Genomic DNA, 21,785 nt, shown 5'->3' on the forward strand with positions numbered 1-21,785 from the left:
CCAATTAATTTGTATTTGAAGTGCAATGACTGTTATTATGTAGGCAAAACATGCATGAATATTTATGTGTTCTGCAACCATCCTCTGCATGAACACAAAGAATAAAACTAAAAACAATATTTATTAAACAAAATCTTTTTTAAAAAAAAGTAAATGAACCGTCTTATAAACTAAAATGTGTCTGGGGTCCCATTGAATGGTTTTGGCTGAATAATGCACTTAAACTTTAGCCCCAATTTTAACTCGGAGTGAGTATGGGGCTGGTGGGGCAAACATCAATCTCACCCCTGCTCGTTGACGTGAGGCCCACCTCACGACACAAAGTGATTGAAATCATCAGACCCCAACTTTTTAATCACAACAAGGCCCCCACCTGCCTAGGGAGAGGGCCTCACACGACACCCAAAAGCCGCCTGTTAAACGTGCGTGGGATGCCTCTGCAGCGTGGATCCAGTGGGTGCCGTGCTGCTGATATTTCAATCCCCTGCACGTGCCCCATTCTTATCTGGTTTGGGGGCTAAAATCGAGGCTTTTGCTCCTGATGAATTATTCAGCCAAGACAACACATTGGATAAATGTCATGTCTACTGGCACCTCAGTGTGTGACACTCTATCCATCAGATAAATGGTTAACCAGGGTATTTCTAAAGCCACCCCTGGCATAAATCTATAGATAGATAGATAAACCTCAGTTCTAATAAACCTATTGTGAATGCACAGCTTATTTGTTATTGTCTAACTCACCACCACCGCAGACTAATGTTGCTGAAGTAATTCCTGCGCGCGAATTCTTAACAGGCCTGCAGATGGCCTAAGAATGAATGTGAAATGTTATCTATCAGATTAAACTTCACCATATCTATCAATGCTATCTCGCAGATAAAATATGACTCTGTCTTTCTAATCTGTCTAATTTATAGTAAAGTAGGGATCAAAGAGCTGATTAAAGTGCCTGATTCTGCTCCTTTTTAAACAGATATCTGTCCTCTACACAAGCACATAATCGTTATTGTTATGATATAGTTGGGATCCCCGATAGTTCAGTGAGTAAATGCACTGCATAACGTGACACTGAGCTATACACAGTGTGCATTTACCAAAACAGAGGCGGCAAGAATCATAGAAAGGTTACAGCACGGAAGGAGGCCGTTCGACCCATCGAGTCCACACCGGCTCGATGCACGAGCAATCCAGCTAGTCCCACTCCCCCGCCCTTTCCCCGTAGCCCTGCACATTTTTTCTTGTCAAGTACTTATCCAGTTCCCTTTTGAAGGCCATGATTGAATCTGCCTCCGCCACTCCCTTGGACAGTGCATTCCAGATCCTAACCACTCGTTGTGTAAAAAAGTTTTTCCTCATGTCAGCTTTGGTTCTTTTGCCAATCACCTTAAATCTATGCGCTCTGGTTCTTGACCCTTCTGCCAATGGGAACAGTTTCTCTCAATCTACTCTGTCTGGACCCTTCATGATTTTGAACACCTCCATCAAATCTTCTCTCAACCATCTTTGTTCCAAGGAGAACAACCCCAGCTTCTCCAGTCTATCCATGTAAATTAAGTCCCACATAAATTAGCCAGGGTTCCAGCTCCTCTGGCTCTTTAATAATAATATTATAAAAATGACTACTTTTTATGAACTACGCACCAATGGGCTTAAATTTCTTTTTTTGGTCAGGTTTGATAAACCATGTAGAAAATCTTGGGAACATGAATTTTTGAAATGTGGTGATCCTGAAACTGTAGTTTTGTTAGTTGTCATGAAGAAAAACTAGCAGCCAATCACAAGAATTATGCTGTAACATTTCTCAAGCAGCTAATGATATAATTAGTATAAATATCCTAAAATTCATTAATCTAGCTGTGAAATGCACATTTACACCTTCATGTACTTGGGTCTATAGTGATTATCCTGACTTCCTCCTCGAGGATGGTTGGAAACAGGCCTTCCAATCCTCCTGGAAATGTAAGGAGATTTCTGAATTTTCCCCATTACTTTCTGATTTTCTCCTGGGCTGTCATTTTCCATCAGCCAAACACCTAAGATGTACCTAATGCCCTAAAATCTGAGGGTTGGTGGGGGGAGAGGCACATCTCAAGGTAAGTGCCCAGAAGCACCTGCCTGGGACCTCGGTCATTGATCCCACCAAAGATCGTGGGGTCAAGGGATATCCCCTGTTTTACATGGCAATGGGTGCCACTAGGGGTGCGTTTGCAGTGCCTGCCATGTTAGAAAGTCTGGTGCAAGTAGCCGGTACTGGGGTGGAGTGTTGGGTCCCCCCCCACCCCCACCAGAATGTAATTCTGGTTGTAGCATTTTCTTTGGGAGTGAGAATAGACCACGACCCTGGCCTGGACATCCAGGTGAGCTCTACTTGTGCTTTTTGGTGGGTAGGTACACTAGATGGACCTCTGCCAATTCTACATCAGGTCATTCTGAAGGCTAGGAAAGCGATAATTCCTGGCATAGGGACTTAGGCTAATGACCTTTTTTGGGTTGGTAGAAGCTTCTCCTGCCTGAAACTATTACTATATTACTAACTGTTATCATGTTAAATTAACTGCAGAGTGTGAGATACAGGCAGCATCATATAGTAGTTAAATATACAAATAAGTTTCGACACTATGGTGTTTCTGTCGCCGGTTTCCCATGAATTAAGCTCACTACCATAAGAATACAAGAAAAAGACAAGGATGAGAAAAGGCCATTTAGCCCATTGAGCTCCAGAGTTCCACTGACCCACCCTTACAACTTGACTGCATCTTGAACTCCCCATGTGTTTTTGATTTCACTATAAAGCTGTGAAAAAATCTTATGGGATCTAGGTTTATTATTAGGGGCGTGGAGTACAAAAGCAAAGAGGCAATGCTAAAGCTATATAAATCATTGGTTAGGCTACAGCTGGAATATTGTTTTCAGTTTTTGATGTCCTACTATAGGAAGGATGTTAAGGCCTGGCAGAGGGTACAGAAGAGATTCACTATGATGATACCAGGGATGAGAGTATTTAATCTTGAGGAGAGAGAAATTTGGGCTCTTTTCACTAGAATTAAGAGGGTTACCAGGAGATCTGATAGAGGGGTTTCAGTAAGGTCAACTATTTCCACTGGCGAGTCAGTAACATGAGGCCATACATTTATGATCATTGCCAAAATAATGAAGGGGGAGGTTAGGAGAATTTTTTTTTAACATAGACCATTCCATGTCCTATCAACCCTTTACCAGAAAAAGTGGTAGAAGCAGAATGCATAATAGCTTTTATAAGGATAGTATTTGAAAACTAAATAAAAGGAGAAATGATAGGGAATGGGCTATTTAGCTACGTCCTCCCTTATATTTATTGATACATTTCTGGAGAGACAGGAATTCTCTGAGCAGGACTAAACCTGGCCGATCAGTCTTTTAGCACTATCTGCTTATACTCCACCACCATTTGCTCATGTCCACGTCTTTGCCCAGAAACCGAAAATGCTTGAAATACACAGTGGATCAGTCACCCATTCTGATGAAAGGTCTCGCTCAAAATGTCAATCCGTCTTTCACTTTCAGATGCTGACTGACTCATTGTGTATTTCCAGCATTTCAATTTTTATTTCAGGTTCCAATGTTCTCATTTTGTTCTTTTTATCCCATAAATATACAAATGCTTTTTCTCATTCGCGGTTGTGTCACATGAGACTTGTTTCCCCTTCTCTCGATTGCCGGTGATGTTGTATGAATTTAGAGCAGTGTCTCTGGAAATAGCTGCTGCAGCTCTGCAGTTCCAGTGGGTACAGAGTCAGTCAGAGAGAGGCAGAGCATACAGACAGCAAGATCAATTGGATTCTGAATCTCGGGGAAACTCTGTTTCCTCAGCTGTTACTGTAATTCTAAGCATAGAGGAGCACTCAAATTTTATGAGAATACAGTTTAGGGATGAACTGTTTGACCTTGGCTCAGTTACTTGGTCAGATTCGAGCTTATTGAACCCAGTTTAAAAACAATAAGGCTTGTATAGTAATTCTGATTAGTGTTATGCACCATTAGCCCTCGGCATTTGATGCTGAGTTAATTACAAGCATTGAGCCCTGTCACCCAAGCAGTTAATCAGCAATTAAACTAGGAATTACAATGCAGAACAGTAATGCCCAGTTATTTTTTTATATGGTAAACATGAGTCCTATTAAGACCAATTTGAATGAAAGTTTAATACCTCCTCTCTCTGACAGAAAGCTTAGACACCATTCTGATCATGGAATCATGGATCATGGAAATGTAGGAACAGGAGTATCCAGCCCTCGAGCCTGTTCCACCATTCAATCAGATCACGGCTGATCTGTACCTCATCTCCATTTACCTTCCTTTCCATATCCCTTGATACCTTTACCTAATAAAAATCTGTCAATCTCAGTCTTCACAATTTCGATTGGCCTAGCATCCATAGCCTTCTGGGGGAGAGAATTGCAGATTTTCACCACCCTTTGTGTGAAAAAGTGCTTCCTCGTTTCACTACTGAATGGCATGGCTCTAATTTTAAAATTGTGCCCCCTTGTTCTCAATTCCCTAACCAGAGGAAATCGTTTCTCAGTATCTATCCTATTGAATCCTTTCATTATTTGAAATGCCTCAATTAGATCACCCCTCAACCTACTAAAATCAAGGGAATTTGAGCCAAGTTTATAAAACCTATCCTCATAACTTAACCCCTTAAACCCTGGTATCATCCTGGAGAATCTGCGCTGTACCCCCTCCAAGGCCAATATATTCTTCCTGAGGTTCGGTGCCCAAGACTGAATGCAATGCTCCAGATGGGGTCTGAGCAAGGATCTATACAACTGAATCATCACCTCTCCCCCATTGTATTCCAGTCCCCTTGAGATAAAGGCCAACATTCAATTCGCCTTTTTGATTACATTTTGTACCTGTGCACTAGCTTTTAGTGATCTGTGCACATGGACACCCAAATCTCTTTGATCCTCCACAGTTCTTAGTCTCTCGCCATTATGAAAATATTATCATTAGTCTTTCTTGGATCCAAAGGAACATCTTAGACTTCCCTACATTGAACTCCATCTGCCACAGTTAATCTGCCTATGTCCCTTTGTAACTTCCTCTTCCCATCTACACAATTTACTGTACCTCCTAACTTAATGTCATATGCAAACTTGGATATACAACTCTCTATTTCTTCATCCAAATCATTGATGTACATGGTGAAAAGCTAAGGCCCCAGGACAGATCCCTGGAGAATACCACATGTCACATCCCGCCAATAAGAGTCCATTCCCTTTATCCCTACTCTCTGTCTCCTACCTCCCAATCAATTATGAATCAATGACGTTAGGTTACCTCCAATTCCGTGCACTTTCATTTTTGTTAATAACCTCTGGTGTGGAACCTTATCAAATACCTTCATGAAGTCCATATAGACAACACCCTTAGACACTTCCCCATCCACTTTATTCACTTATTAGTGATCTCCTCAAAAAATCAACTAGATTAGTCAGACATGACCTCACCTGCCTGAGGAGAGGGCCTCTGATGCTGTCCAAGACACGTCTGTTAAAATGGCGTGGGGCACAAGTGCGGGGCAACAAAGGTGAATAGCACGCTGCCGCAATTTCATCCCTCTCTGCACGCCCCCTTCTCGTCGAGCCCGGGGTGGGGGGAGTTAAGGTCGGAGCTTAAATTTTCCCTTCATTCAAAAAAAGTACAGATTTAGAAAGATAAAACAAATAGCATTTAAAAATTACTTGCTTTGCTATTCTAATACAGACAATCTGTAATGGTAAGTAATTTACTTCCACCAGTTCAAATTTTGAGCATTTCAAGCCTTTTCTTTTTTTATCCCCAGTAGGATTTGACTCAAAATGACATTCTCTTAATAATGTGTGGCTTACAAACTGACCTTGTATGACCAAAGCCCCATATGATTGATTCAGTAGGTGTCAGTGGAGAGTTCACATTTATGTCCAAAGAATTGTGAATTTTGCCTTTAACAAGAACAAATCCAAACCAACAGGTTGCTGAAACATCCAAAACATGGTTCTGGTTCAGCTTGATCAAGATGACATTTGTATTGGTTCAAATTTCTTTGTGTCCTTAATTAGAACAATAACACTGGATGAATAATGCAGAAAGCAGTGTGACAAAAAGAGGAACCAAGGTTTCATAGACAGGAACTGTGTGCAGAGGTGAGAATTTTAACATATTATAGATTATATACAGCAGCATGCCACCAGAATAATCAAGGCACCTCTCTAATACCAAATGAGGATGAAATAGCTTGCTAATCACTGGCCAAGCAGGCCAACGTGTTCTGTGGATGTTAGATCTCCCCTGAAGAGAATTGGTGAAGTTCCAGGGAATGTTATCGGCAAATCAATTTGATTGTGTCTACTGTCTCATTCAAAAGAAAAGGTGTATGTCCTGTCAAAGCAAACATATTGGCCCGGAATTTGCTCCAAAAGTAACGGAGAGATGAACAGCACACAGCCTTATTTAAGAGCAAATGGAAAAGCAACTTCCAGTGAGCGCATATGCGCAGCCAAATGTGCAAATCCGGAAGTTGCCCTACCAGATGTCCTGCTCGTCTGAAAGCTGCGCGGGAAGGACAGCTCACCGGTGAATGGTTTATCCAGGCGCAATTGCTCTCTTGTCCTCTCCTGGAAACGCACTAATCTACACAGAAAAAGGTACACTCAGTTTTTTAGGTCTAAGCTAACTTTTAATGGGCATGGTAAATATTAACGACTGCCAAACAACCTCTCTGACACTGAAAATTAACTTTTAAAAAGGTGGAGTCTCATTACTTCCGATTTTAATTGTTGTTGGGCATTTAAAAAAAAAATAATTTTAATTTTTTACTTTTTCTTTCTGTCTCTATTATCTCTTTTTTAATTCAATATTTCTTACTGTCTCTTTATTTCACTTTCTCTAACTGATTTTACATTGAATTTACTGTTGTAGCTTTCACTTCCTGGATCTGTGTTTGCGCGGCTTGTCTAGGATGCTTCAATCTGATTGGTTGAGGGGAGAGAGCGATCCTTTCCCCACTCACACAGCTCACAGGTTCCCGGGAAAGAACGCTGCACTTTTTGTAGCTCACCATCAGAGGAAGTTTCTACACTAAAGCCCATAGATCGTTTGTGGGTAAGTTTAAATCTAATGAGCAGTGGGCGCCGTTCGTTCGCAGCTCAAAGCAAATTCCGGGCTGATATTTAAAAATAAGGAAAAATACAAGAGCAGCATGTATACCAATCCAAATCAGCTTAAGATTGAATTTACCCAGCAGCTGTTTTCTCTTCCCCGGGCCAAAAATAATATCTCTGCCTTAAATGTGCTTTACAAGTGCAAAGTCATCCAGTGCAGACAACAGGAAGACTTGGGATTAACCATCACATTTGTCATTGTGCATGTGGCGTCATCAGGATAGTCACAGAAAACACATTGTTCCACTTTTAGAAATCTCTACCTTGTGTAGATATGGTCGATGAGATACACACATAAGCTGATTGTTCCAAACCCTATAACTTGAAAAACTCATATTTAGATTGTTTTTTTTTATTCGTTCATGGGATGTGGGCATCGCTGGCGAGGCCGGCATTTATTGCCCATCCCTAATTGCCCTTGAGAAGGTGGTGGTGAGCCGCCTTCTTGAACCACTGCAGTCCGTGTGGTGACGGTTCTCCCACAGTGCTGTTAGGAAGGGAGTTCCAGGATTTTGACCCAGCGACGATGAAGGAACGGCGATATATTTCCAAGTCGGGATAGTGTGTGACTTGGAGGGGAACGTGCAGGTGGTGTTATTCCCATGTGCCTGCTGCCCTTGTCTTTCTAAGTGGTAGAGGTCGTGGGTTTGGGAGGTGATGTCGAAGAAGCCTTGGCGAGTTGCTGCAGTGCATCCTGTGGATGGTACACACTGCAGTCACAGTGCGCCGGTGGTGGATGGGGTGCCAATCAAGCAGGCTGCTTTGTCCAGGATGGTGTCGAGCTTTTTGAGTGTTGTTGGAGCTGAACTCATCCAGGCAAGTGGAGAGTATTCCATCACACTCCTGACTTGTGCCTTGTAGACGGTGGAAAGGCTTTGGGGAGTCAGGTGATGAGTCACTCGCCGCAAAATACCCAGCCAGAATTGTTGTTACCAGGTTGCCCTCAAAAAACATAAAATGATAATTTAATCTTGCAAGACCAGAAATGATCTCAAACACAAACATTAATTCCAGATTAATGCTGACAGCAATGCCCCTGAATGGGTCTGCAAGGAGCAAAGGCAAAGGAGCCTAATATAGCTGCAACATTGCCCTGCATTGGAGAGAATGTCTACTTGCAGAGATGTGATGATGCCGGTGAATCTGACGAAGGGGATAATCTCCGAAAGCTTGTGATTTTAAAATAAAATTGTTGGACTATAACCTGGTGTTGTAAGATTCCTTATACTTGCAGAGATGCAGTCAAGGGGCTCCTGGACTTGTTACAGAGTTTTGTTTATTTTCCCTACACCTTCCGACCACTTGTGTGTCAGTCTGGTGCTTGAATACCCTCTGTGACGCTAAAGGGAGGGTAATTGATAGCTCCAATCATGCTGCTTGTGTTTATTACATGATAATGAGTCATTGTTAAATAAGCAACACAACATCAATGCAGCTTGTTTTTAATACAATTTACATGTACAGTCACCTACAACTACCAATTAATAATCATTTTCAGAAACACAGAGCTTTTAGATATATTGTGTTGGCATACCTGCACGTTAGCCCACTTTTTGCTGAAACTCTCCTCCATGCCTTTTGTCACCTCTAAATTTGACTATTTGAATGCTTTCCTGGCTGGCCTCTCATCCTGCATGCCCTGTAAATTTCGATTCATCTAAAACTCTGCTGCTTCTATCATATCCTGCACCTAAACCCACTCACCCAACACTCCTGTCCTTGTTCACCTTCACTGGCTCCCAGTCCCCCAGTGCCTCCATTTTTGTCTGATTACATTTTTGTGAAGTACATTGCTAAGAACACTATATGTTGTTGTTGTTGTTGTTGTTGTTATTGTTGTTGTATTACTGATAATACTACTCTTCTGAAATTCTGCAATTGGAAAGATTTTTTCAAAACTGATTAATTGTACAACTCCCCCAGTCTTCCCTTTTTTCTACAATCTACAGGCTTTTAAAACCCAATCTTGGTGTCACCTAATCATTATTTCTTGATTTACCTCTTCTTTCCTGTTTTCTTTAACATTAGTGCTGTCCTGCACCATGGACTTTGGCCCATCACCTGGGTTTCTCATTAATAATAATAAAAAAGATCCAAAAAATTCACAAACAAAACATTGTGCAGACAATTGATGAAAATCCTATTTTACGATCCTGTAAAAGCTCTGGAAATAGAAGTCTATGAGCACTTCACCTCTGTTACAGAACTCACTGTGTGGGCATTGATTTTCTTCAGATAAAGTGTTCAAAAATCATGCCATGTAAAGTTATTAGATGTTGGATGAAAAGTATTTATTGACTTATCAAGGTGTCAGTTGGTCCTATTAGTAGTCTTCTATGTGAGAAGTGGGACTTGAGCTCAGAGCCAATATAGGAAATCCAGTGCTACCTTGTGGCACGGCATTATTGGATGTGCTGACCTTTGCAAGAGGTGTTAAAGCAAAGCCTTTTTTTCAATCCTGATAAGTGATAAAGATCCTATCGGCCAACTGCAAAAAGGAGAATCCTCTCGTAAACCTGGCCAAATTTCTTTTAGGAAATCCTTTAAGTTTCCTACAGTTGTCAAGAAATGTTTCTTTTTTTCCCAAGACTTGGTTAGGAGCCAAAGAAGTCCACCTGTTCACAATTTTGAAGTAGAGGCCAGTTTCAGGAACATGCAGCTTATGGACGTGCATTACTCGCCTCGCTCTGTGTTAATGGAATCCAGTTGAACCCCAGATGAAGGGCCAGACAAAAAGTCTGAGTCCACAATGCTCCTGAAATTAATCTGTTTAATGTAGTGACAACTCTGGAGCACTGGAACTTTAAATATTTTTAGATTATAAAAGCTTAGCAACTGAAACCTGGATGTGGGTCAGAATAAGTGAAACATGACAACTCAGATTGAAAGAACATATATTCCATGGAGCTATGGGTTCAACAGGATCCCTACTTTATGGGGGTGATTTTAACGCCAATATATTTTGATGGTAACCCAAATTCATTCACTTAGACATATATAATTTTCTCTCCCGAACATCATGATGCTACAAGAAGTGCCAACAGCCCTTCAGTACCTTGACCAAGGGACCATCCTTCATGTGTGAGCCTGGAGAGTGGTGTCAGCAGTTTAATTGCCGTGGGAGACAGCACAGCTGAAACAAATAATTGTTAGGGTGGTTACAAAAGATTGGAAGAAACTTGGTTACTAATTGCTATAACTAAACGTAAAGCTAAATAAATTGGTCATTCCTGGTTTTTAAGTGAATGACCTGAGGAACAGGGTGAACACATTTGCCTTTTCATAGAGCAGTGGTCTTATTGATAATCCAACAACTTTGAAGATTTCAGTTTCTTTCCTTTATAACATCCAAAATAGTATCTACCAGAGCATGAAGTATGAACGTCTGTCAGGCTCTCTGTGACACACAATGGTCTCCTGCTGGAATCAAGGACATGTCACCTGTGGAACATAACTGTTGATGTTAGATTGATGTCCTGCAAATTCCTCTAGATTATCTGAGGGGCCAGAGAGAAATCTCATGGAGGTTAATCGTCTTGGAATTTTACTCATGGTTATTCACTTGCCTCAGGAGATTAAATGAATCGGGTCGAGTTCAAATTCTACATAGTGTGACGGAAGAAGCAAGCTTGATTGGTGCAATAGTCTTATCTCATTCCATATTTTATGTTTTCATATTTATTTGATATTCTTGCTCCACCAATTCTTCTCAAACTATTTTAGTGCAAGCTTGAACCTCTAGAGACTCCTCTTAAGTCCATGAAGTTAGAATACTGAACGGGGATTTGAAAATGGTTCCAAGGATTGAGAAGCTTTATAATTGATTGTGAAAATGAGCCTTAAAGCTAATAAGATTTAATATGAAGTCAAGTAGGATGACAGCACTTTGAAACTCCCATTATTCCTTAACAAACATGAGATGTAAGATGCTGTGTTTCTTTCTCAGCTGTCAATGAAGCTTTACTAAAATTACGACTTCAGCAACTGAAAAAGTCTATGGAGGTGAAATTGGACATGGGCAGAGACGCAAAACAGGCGGAATCGCACTTCCCGACCGTTATAGGACACACCTGACATTCAGTTCTATTGAAGTCAATGGGACTGAAGATCAGGCGTGACCTATACGCTTCCCCACCCATGCCCAATTTTATCCTCTATACCTGGAATTTCCTGGAAACCTGCGCCATAGAAAGGGCACATCAGCGGTGTGTGCAATTATTCCAGTATACAGGTTTCAGGAAATAATGGTGTTAGTGAGTTATGCCAGTATTCACGCTGCGCCATAATTTCCTGGGACTTTTGTGTCGCTCTGCTTATACCCTAACCGAAACCGAGAAAAGTTTATTTTCATTGGACTGCCCATCATTGCAGTCGGTGGTGATCGCAAATTTCCTCGATTTACACTTGTTTTATTGCCGCAGCCACTTGGACGGAAAGATAATGGCATGAGTGATCTGGATATGATTTATGATTCTCACATAACTCTCAGCCTGGGAGGACAAGAAAAGGACCATTAAAGCTGTGGAGTCTCACCCCAGCAGTCAAGGAATTGTTCTCAGATTTTCTTTTCTAATTCTCTCAGTTTTGTCATCCTTTTCTTGCCAGTTTTGTCATCCAGAGTCCTGTGAGTGTCTGAAGGCAATTACTTTCAGGACCCCCAGCTTTCTTTACACATTAAGAAGGTGAAAGGATTGCAAAGGCCTATCCTCTGGACATTCCCCTGGTTTTGATTGTTATGGACGACCTGGAGGAAGAGTACAGGGAGCAGATACGTCGATGTGGCACCATGGCAAGAGACTGAACCGATCACACTACCCTCCCAGAGTGTGTACAGGGAGCGAATATCATTTCAGGCACTGTCAGAGGGGCTGTGCATGCACAGATTGTGCTCCACCAAGCAAACAACTGGCCACATCTGTGAGAGGCGTCTGGAATACCTGAAGCAGTAGTTTACCTCCCACAGGGCCTTGAAGGGTCCTCAATTTCTACCGTTCTGATTCCTTTCAATCAGGCACTGTAACATCAGCCAAGGAGCTGTGAGGGCCTGCATTGAACATGTGACCGATACCCTCTTCCGCAGGGCATCTGACTGTATTAAATTCAGCCATTTGCATCTCTGCTCTGCCTCATTGAGAAGGGCCCGCATGTTCTCATTCCCAAAGTTTGCAGCTCTTTTCTTTGCCTCTTTCAGACTCTGTGACATATCTATGGAAAAGAAGATATGCAGACACTGGAAATTACTTATCATAGAATCATAGAATGATACAACACAGAAGGAGGCCTTTCGGCCCATTGTGCCTGTGCCAGCTCTTTGAAAGCTATCCAGTTAGTCCCACTCCCCTGCCCTTTCCCCATAGCCCTTCAATTTTTTCCCCTTCAAGTATTTATCCAATTCCCTTTTGAACGTTATTAATGAACCTGCTTCCACCACCCGTTCAGGCAGTGCATTCCAGATCATACCAACTCGCTTTTTACAGTGTTTTACAATTTTAACTAAAATTAGCTTTTAAAAATTGATTTAAGGTGATTTCAGAACATACAGCTCACTCACCTCCCAGTGCCAAGCCTCAACCTGAATCATGGGGCTCGATTTTCGGACGTCCGAGCCGGCGGGTTCATGGCGGGGGGGCTCCGAAAATCGGGGACTCCCGGGACGGGTCCGGAGCCCGGCTCCAACCCGCCCACTTCCGGGTTCCCCAGTGACGCGCTTAGATGCGCGCGCAGCCCCCACGTGCAGGACTCCCGCCGGCAATTAAAGACGGCAGGATCCCACTTAAACCAATTAAGTAGATAGCTCAGATCGTTTGCAGACCTGATTTGTAGGATATTTTAGGAGGGGTGGGATTTTCAACTCAACTGAGACTGTTTCCCGTACTGGGGGAAACACTCCCAGTTGAAATGGACGTGTTGCAGCCACCAGCCTGTGGCAGCTGCAAAGGTCCATTTGACAGGTGGTGGGGGGAGACCCTCACTCATTGCAGAAGGCCACTCTGTCACTTTGGACAAAGTTTGGCCTCCAGCACCCTCCTCCTAACAATAAAATTCACAAACTTGCACACTTACCCTGGGGTCCAGACACATTTACCTACCTTGTGAACCCCCTCAAACGTACATCTTGTGGATGGGGGCCGCCATAGCTGCAGTCATGACCTCGTCGGAGGGCGAACAGCATCACCAGCCTCGCCGGCCATGCCATCCACCTCTGACACGTGAAGCTCCACAGCACAGTGCTGTGACACATCCACCTGCATAGCAGGAGGGATGGCAACCGCAGAGAGAGATGCGTCACAGAAGGCACTACCCTCGCCACAGGGTCTACAGACTGAGGCTCAGCTTCCTGGACCCCTCTGAGCAGCAGTGCACACGGAGGCTCAGAGTCACTCGACATGTAGTCGTGGACATCTGCAGCCTCTTTGATGCCGAGCTGCTCCCGGCTGGCCCAAGCACCATCTTCTCACCTGTCACTGTCAAAGTCACCACTGCCCTCAACAACTTCTCCTTCGCATCCTTCCAGGGTGTCACCGGGGACATCGCCGACATCTCTCAGTCGTCTGCACAAAAGAGCCCTGCAAATACACTTACACCCACTCTGCAATGACATAATGGGTTGCATCAGGTGTGGGTCTTCATGGTGATCCTCAGGAAAGGGCATTATTGCACAAACCAGACAAGATTTGCAAAGACGTGGCAATAGTGGTGACAATATAATATGTAATGTGAGTTGATCAGAAATCAAATATAAGTAAAAACCATGACAAATCCTCAAACACCCTTGTGCATCCCCTTCATGCTCACGACACATTTGCCTTACGCTTCCTACTGCACATATGTGATGCATGCCCTGTGGCTGTAGCACAGGTAGTGGCAGGTTGGGTGAGGCTGACCATGAAAGAGATGCATGAGAGGGTGAGTATGAGATGGAGCCATGAGATTGTATGAGGATTGGGTTGAGTGGTAGTGGTGGGATGAGTACTGGTGAGGTGAGTAAGTGCAGGTAAGATGAGGATGAGCTTTGAGTGGGTGTGAGGAGTGATGTGATAGAGTAGTGTTGGCAGTGCAGAAGGAGATGTAGGGTGGGGGCGGTGATGTGGCAGACAGAGTGTAGGGGAATGAGTAAGTGTACTCACTTTGGCTGACCTACTTAGGTCATTGAAGCGCCTCCTGCACTGTATGCAGATGCGTGATATGTTGGTGGTGCTGGTGACTCCTCTGCCACCTCGAGTCAGGCCTTCGTGGTGGCAGTGGCAGGCCACTTCCTCCCGTCCGCTGGGGAGAAGATCTCTGTCCTCCTCCTCCTCCTCACCCCATCCAGTAGGACCTGGAGTGAGGCATCATTAAACCTGGGAACAGCCTTCCCCCTGGGCTGCTGCATGCTGTAATTTTGGCTCCTTTCTGCAGCATCAGTCAGTGGAGGACTGCCCCTTTAAATAGGGCTCCTCCAGCTGACAGCCTATGATGCGGCTGCACAGTCCGCCCACTGCGCAGCTTTCCAGCGCGAAACCCGGAAGTCAAAGTAAGTACCTTCAATTAGGCTGCGATTGCATGCGGAGCACCCCGAATTCACTGGGCGCGTTACCCACGTGCCCAGTCGACCCCCCACTGCCAACCCGCCTCCCCCCTAATATCGAGCCCATGGTGTCTGTCATCAACGTTTTATAGTGCCATGTTGTTGGTCTGCGAGGTGAGCTATTGGTTGTGCCATATATGGGGCCCCTGATTCATCATTGAGCTGGTTGCGCTGTAGTCAAATCAATTTTCCAGGGAATTTTGGCGGAGATATAGTGCAAGAAGATCACAGAGCACCACTGCTTGATTTACGGCCTACATTGTATACTGCGCCATTCCAGGAAATTCCGGGACCATAGTTTCCAACCTTCAGTGTATTTTCCCACAGATCTCATTAGAAATTCCTTTAATACTAAAATGTGTTTGTTTTATGTACTGATCTCCAAGGCAAGTTTCAGATATGTTGGGCAAGCACCACTGATGCTGAAAAACTGTTATGTAACATATTAATCCAGACCAAAAAAGTGAATTCATACAAAATTACTGCAACAATACTTTAGCATTAGAGTTGTATGTATGTGCAGTAGACTCACAGGTCAAGAAGTTAATACTATGCCAATTAACACCTTTAGATAAGAAATGCTGGGTGAATATCTGGTTAGGGTTGAGGATTGTAAGGATAAACACAGATAAAGGTGATTGAATGATGTGTGGGAAATGATGGCAATTGGTTAAGGATGTAGGTTAGAAAGATATTCTAGAGTTTTGGTGCTGTGAAGATACTTTATAAAACCTTTTCCCCAGAAGATTGAATGGTAGTTGGGTAGACTCCACAACAGTGCAAATTGTACATGATCTTTGGAAGAATGTGCTTGATGGGCCAAAAACCTTTTGCACATTCCAACTAAAGTCTGTTTTTCCTCTCCCACTCCTGATATGGTTCTCCCTGCTATTCCCTGCTATTGGGTAATGCTCCATCTAATAACCTGGCTGAGAACCAATGAAACAGGCAAACTGAGTTTAAACAACATGCAACTCTGTTATGGGTAATGTTTGTTTTCCACTTGGAAGATGAGCATTTTACCATGTACTCAAAGTCTTCTAAGGTATTTAACTTTTATCTCTACAACAGAAAGGCAATATTCAGGGTTAAAAGAGGGAATTAAGATTGTTATCTAAAGACTATTATAGGCTACAATAAGGTACATTCTAGCAATCTCAGTTTCGTTTCTTCTGAAGTGATTACAGAGTACAAAACTGCCTTAACACGTAGCACTTCATTTTGGAAGTCTTGCTCCATCAAACGCAAATAGAGGGTACTGAAAACAAGAATGTTGCACAGGCATAGTAGGGAGTGCCCTCCCGAGCTTGAAATTAAGATGCATTGCAGAAAACTCAGCATTTCAACCAAGTTTTTGCCACATATCAGACTAGTGGGTGCACGGTGCTTCTGTTTACCTGTCTTTGATCCATATCCCTAGGAGTGGAAAAGATATTTTTTTTAAATTAGGAGTGGACAAGTTTAAAATTAAGCAGTTAAAGTAAGAAGACAAGCCAAGTGGTAGTAGAATTGTGGAATATATTACCAGAAAAGTCCATTGAAATGAATAGTATAAATGGAACCATGAGATGTGAAGAAAGGGTTGAGTGATGTATGAAATGGATAAGAGATGGTTGAGATCAATTTAAAAGGAATGGACCTGTTATGCAAAATGGTTCTTTTCCTAAAATGTATTATACTTTTAAATATAAGAGAGACAAATATCCAAGGCACAGGAAAGAAACTTGGGGATTAAATTAAGAACCTGAACTACAACTGAGGAAGAAAGAATGAGAAAGTGAATAGTGATTAAAAGGGGCACTATCAGTGGCAACTAAGAGACCTTGAATAACATTTATATTCGTATTGAGATTACAGAAGTCTATTATAATTGTTTAGTATTAAACAATGTAATCATAAGGTGTATTTTGAAATGATTATAGAAAGATATACATTTGATATTTATACAGCAAGATATGAAGATATTGGATAACCCCCGAAAACGTGCGCTTCTCGTGGTGTGTGATTAACCCGCGCCTGCTCGTAGTGATGCAGGCAGCTCATAATATTTGTGCTGTCCAATGATTTAAATGATTGCTGCTTGCAGCCAGCAATACCTGCTCTGTTGATTGGCTGCACGCACCAGCAGGGGACCCCGATATTGGGAGTGGCTCGCACTACTGAAAGGCAGCCTGCACCTCTTAAAGGGGAGGCGCACTGTGGCTGCAGGAAATCCTTTGGGAAGTGACTCTGTGCTGGAAGATAGCGAAGAATGGCTCCGCCTGCGAGAGAGCGTGCACCAAGGCTCTCGGACGGTGCACTAAAGGCCTCGGTGGAAGAGGTGGACAGACGGAGGGCGATCTTATATCCACAGAGGGGCAGGAGGCCCTCCAGACATATGCTCAAGAGGCAGTGGGAGGAAGTCCCCCATGAGGTCAATGCCAGGAGCATCACACCACGCATTGCAGGAAGAAGTTCAATGATTTGACATGAGCGGTCAAGGTGAGTTAATTCAACTGTCAAGTGGCATCTCCTACCAACTGCACCACTAGCCTCATCCACTGCTCCAGGCACGACACCCCCCATCACCCACATATCAACAAACTCTTTCAATCAGTCCGTAACCCTTTGAATCAGATGCTGCATCTCACCCTCACACATTATTACTCCTGCAAGCCGCACACCCACATCCACAACTCACAGGTCACACACACTGGCAGCTATTCAACTATGACAGCCACATCACCCAAACATCTTTCAGGACACTCACTGACACATTTCCCTCTTTCTTGCAGGAGAAGATGGCACATAACAGGAGACAGCAGGAAAGAACTGGAGGAGGACAAGCGTGCCTACACGTCCTCACCCCCATTGAGGAGACAGTGTTGTCCATCATAGGATGGGCCGTAGCTGCAGCCATGGCCACTGGCGGTGTTAGAGGTATCAATGATGAGGGTCTTTGCATTCCTAATCCTCCTTCTTGCTTCCCACTTTTCCATCATCCCACAATCTTTTCTGACTCACGTGCTGCAGAGGGTGTAAGCACACACTTCTTACTTCCTCCTCTCCCTGGACCATAACTCAACCCATGTCCCTTTGTCATTTCAGATACCAAAGAACTGGAACCGGCACTGTCAAAGGAGGCAGAGGAAGATGACAGTGATGTTGAAGAGTCACCATCACTCGATCTTACACTCACAGCCACCAGCTCAGAGGCTGACATTGCACGTACTTTAGAAGCTAGGATAGAGGAGGGATCTGCACGTAGTGAGACACCAGGCACAGTGCACAGGAGCTGGGGTGGGGGGAACGGATACTGCAGGTGCCAGCTCGCTGGAGAGCGAATTCCCATACTAGTTCTGCTGCAGTACACAACCAAATGCTTGGTGCACTGGAAAGCCTGCCAGAAAGCCTGCACACAATGTCAAGGGGCATGGAGGAGTCCAGCTGCAACTTGGCACAGGGCTTTGCGCAGAGCTCGGAGCCCATCCTTTCCAACATGGAATGGGTGGTCACCTCCATCAGCGCACCTGTGGAACCCACCATGATGCAGCATCTGATGAGTGATGTCACAGCTCCAATTGCAGCACAAATATCTGCCATCAAAGGCCTGACTGCTTCGTTTGGATCTCAGACTGCTGCTAACCTGGCTCTGGGTTCCACTGTGGAACGGGGCTTCCAGGGCATCACAGCAGTCCAGCAATCTGTTCTCCAGCAGATCACCAGGAATGCTGAGATGCCGCCCCGGGACAGTGGCACTGGAACCATGGAAGACAAACCTGCTGTCCTCTCTCAGGATGACAGCATTCCTGCTCCCACCCCAGCCACTCTGCCAGTTCCCTTGCTGTTGCCTGTCAGTCAGCCAGGCCAGACTGCTGCAGGCCAGGCCGAGATGGTGCATTCTAAAGCCGCGCCTTCCTGGCCCAGAGCTGCTCGAGATTGTCCTCCAAGGCTATCTGCACATTCCTCAATTGAACCTCTACCACCCATGCTCCAGCCATTGGGGAAGCACCTCGTAGGAAAGGTAAAGGCACACAAACAACAGGCACTAAGGGAATGCACAAGGGTGAATAGTATCAGTCTTTTTGAATCATTTCATGTGTAAATCTATAAATGTGGTTATGAATTTGTATTTGGTGTTGGTTTTCATTTCTGCGATGGGCTGAGGGAGGAAACAATGTGTAATCTTAAGGAGGACGATTTAATGGTCATGTGGGAAAGGAAAGGTACAGAGTGTGGGACTGTTGGTGAATGGGGAGATGTCATTGAGGTCACTGGTATTGCTCATTAATAATCTGATCACGCAGAGCCCTGGCAGACAGGGCCGGTCCACCTTGTAGCCTCCCTGCCTTTTCCTCCACTTCCTCTTCCTCCTCCTCCTCGTCCTCCACTTCCTCCTCTGTCTCTTCCTGCTCCTCCATCACCTCTTCCTCTTCTTCCTCTGCCTCTTGCTCAGGTTTTCGCCTGAAAGGTGGTGGCAAGGGCTGTTCCCTCATAATGGTGAGGTTGTGCAGCATCCAACGACAAATCTTGATACCTGCTCAGTTGAGTACTGCAGGGCTCCTCCAGAGCAGTCCAGGCAATGGAAGCGTTGCTTGAGGATGCCTATGATATGCTCTATGATGTTCCTTGTGGTAGCATTGTTCCCATTGTACACCTGCTGTGCACGTGTGTGTGCGTTCCGGATCAGAGTCATGAGCCACTTCATGAGGGGATAATCCTTGTCACCCAGTAACCAGCCTTTGACTTGCCGTGCTGGGTGAAATATAGGTGGAACAGAGGACTGCCACAGAATGAACGAATCATGATTGCTGCCAGGATAGCGGGCATTGACCTGCATGATGCGCTGCATGTGGTCGCACACCAGCTGCACATAGAGGGAGTGGAATCCCTTTCTGTTCATGAATATGGCCGAGTTCAGATGTGCAGCACGCATGGTAATATGTGTGCAGTCAATGACACCTTGCACCATGGGGAAGCCAGTATACGAGCGAACGTGCTTGCTCACGCTGCTTGTCTCTGGCAAGAGGGAATGAGATGAATCTGTTTTTGAGTGCGTACAGAGCCTCAGTAACCTCTCTTATACAGCAGTGCATTGCAAACTGCAAGATGTTGCTTATATCTCGAGCAACAGCCTGAAAGGAGCCAGAGCATAAAATTTAAGCGCCACGGTCACCTTGACAGCCCCAGGCAATGCTGTCCTTGCCCTGCCTTGAGGCTGCAGTTGTGGCTGCAGCAGTTGACAAATTTCAGTCATGACCTCTTTAATGAACCGCAGCCGTCTGGTGCACTGGTCGTCGCTGAAGTTGAGGTAAAAGAATTGGTCGCTGAAGACCCTTATTGGATATGGCCTCCCGCTGAGTGCCCTGCTCCTTCTCCTACTCCCTTTTCTGGCAGCTTGTCCTGCTCTGCGTGGCCCCTCCGCATACTCCCAGTTATGTTCAATTCCCAGAGGAAGCCCTAGCAGGCCGCCCATGTCTGGAAGCAACTATGGTCAGCACAATATTTTAAATGCCACTAACAGTACTGCAAGACCAGCCAGACCACTGTTTATAAAATATTGTAACTTTCTCCAAGTATAGGAAACTTTCACAAACACCCACAATTGTACCAGCAGCCAGAATAACTAATTCAGCAACTAACCTGTAACTCCTGCATGATCCTCGTAAATACCGCTGGTGGAGGGGGGGGGGGGGGGGGGGGTTCCTTCATGTCCTGTTCAGCTGTGTGAGGTTAAGACAATGCGTTAGCTCGAGTGTGGAGTTCCAAAATGCTGCCGGCTGCTTCAAATCAGCATTGCACACTGATTACATCATAGTCTCCCTACTATACATGCTGCCAGTGTTTGTTAGGTGCCCACCATTACCGAGATGGCGTCCTGTGCACTTCACGTCAGAAGTGTGCGCGCTCATCTGGGATGCCATTTTTGGGGCTTAGGAGTCCGTGTAGCGCCTACAAAACAGGCGATATATGGCCCACTTTAGCCCCCGAAAAGTTTTAATAATACTGAAAATGTTCTGAAAAATAGTACTGAAAATTTGCAAATTTGAAGCTAATAGGTATATTTATCATAATATATGGTGTGATGTGACTTCATTATATGGTAGTAATGGAATTAATGTATGAAACAAAATGAAGCATTTTTTATCCAGTTTAGCTTGATAGCAGCTTTTTTAAAAATTCAGTCACAATACATAACAAGTTGCATTCTGAATCATATCCCAGCCTGGTTCAATACAGTGTTGCAAAGATTGCCAATCAGTTTGGTCTCTGCACAGATAGCTTGAGGGAGGAGCCAACCCACATAGTTCGAACCAAAATATACCGTGTGATTTGTTTAAGTATGTGCATGACTGGGAGCTCATTTTGAACTTAGCTAATAATTATTCAAATACATAAATCCTGGTAACTGTTTGCCATGTATTTATGACCCTGAGCGGTTCAACACTTTTGTCTGGAGCTTAGAAGAGTTTAGGCCAGGCATGTTGGCTCCCACAGTTGGTAAGAATATAAGAAATAATAACTGCGTATGTAAAAGCTAATTACAAAATACCTAGTTTAATATAGAGATTGAGAACCATTTATTATTTTCCTTGTTTCAAGGAGTTGGCATATTCTAACATCGACATAATGTTACCATTACTGTTACGTGTTCATCTATTGTTCAATAAATTTATTTGGTGGTTAAAGCCTAAAATGAGCTCTGGCATTGTGTCTTAGAAGATGTGGGGAGAATCCTGTGGAAGCACAGGGTAGATCCTGTAGTTAAACAAATCTAGAGAAAGGTTTCCAATTCATTATCCTGGGCACAATATTAAAACTCACCACGTTCTGAGCCGGTGGAGATGCTCTTGAGGCCGTAGAAAACTAAAATTCACCTATAAAAATAGTCTAAAATACATAAGCTGAAACATCAAGAGTAAGAGGACAGAAAAGCCCCCAAAGTATAACTGGAAAAAATGTTAATCAAATAATTGGGAGATGAAGTGTGTGTATATTTAAACATACAACTTACACAATGATGCACTCCCACGTGTGCAGTGCACGCCCAT

This window comes from Heptranchias perlo, chromosome 9, assembly GCF_035084215.1.
Source record: "Heptranchias perlo isolate sHepPer1 chromosome 9, sHepPer1.hap1, whole genome shotgun sequence".
Classification (NCBI taxonomy): domain Eukaryota; kingdom Metazoa; phylum Chordata; class Chondrichthyes; order Hexanchiformes; family Hexanchidae; genus Heptranchias; species Heptranchias perlo.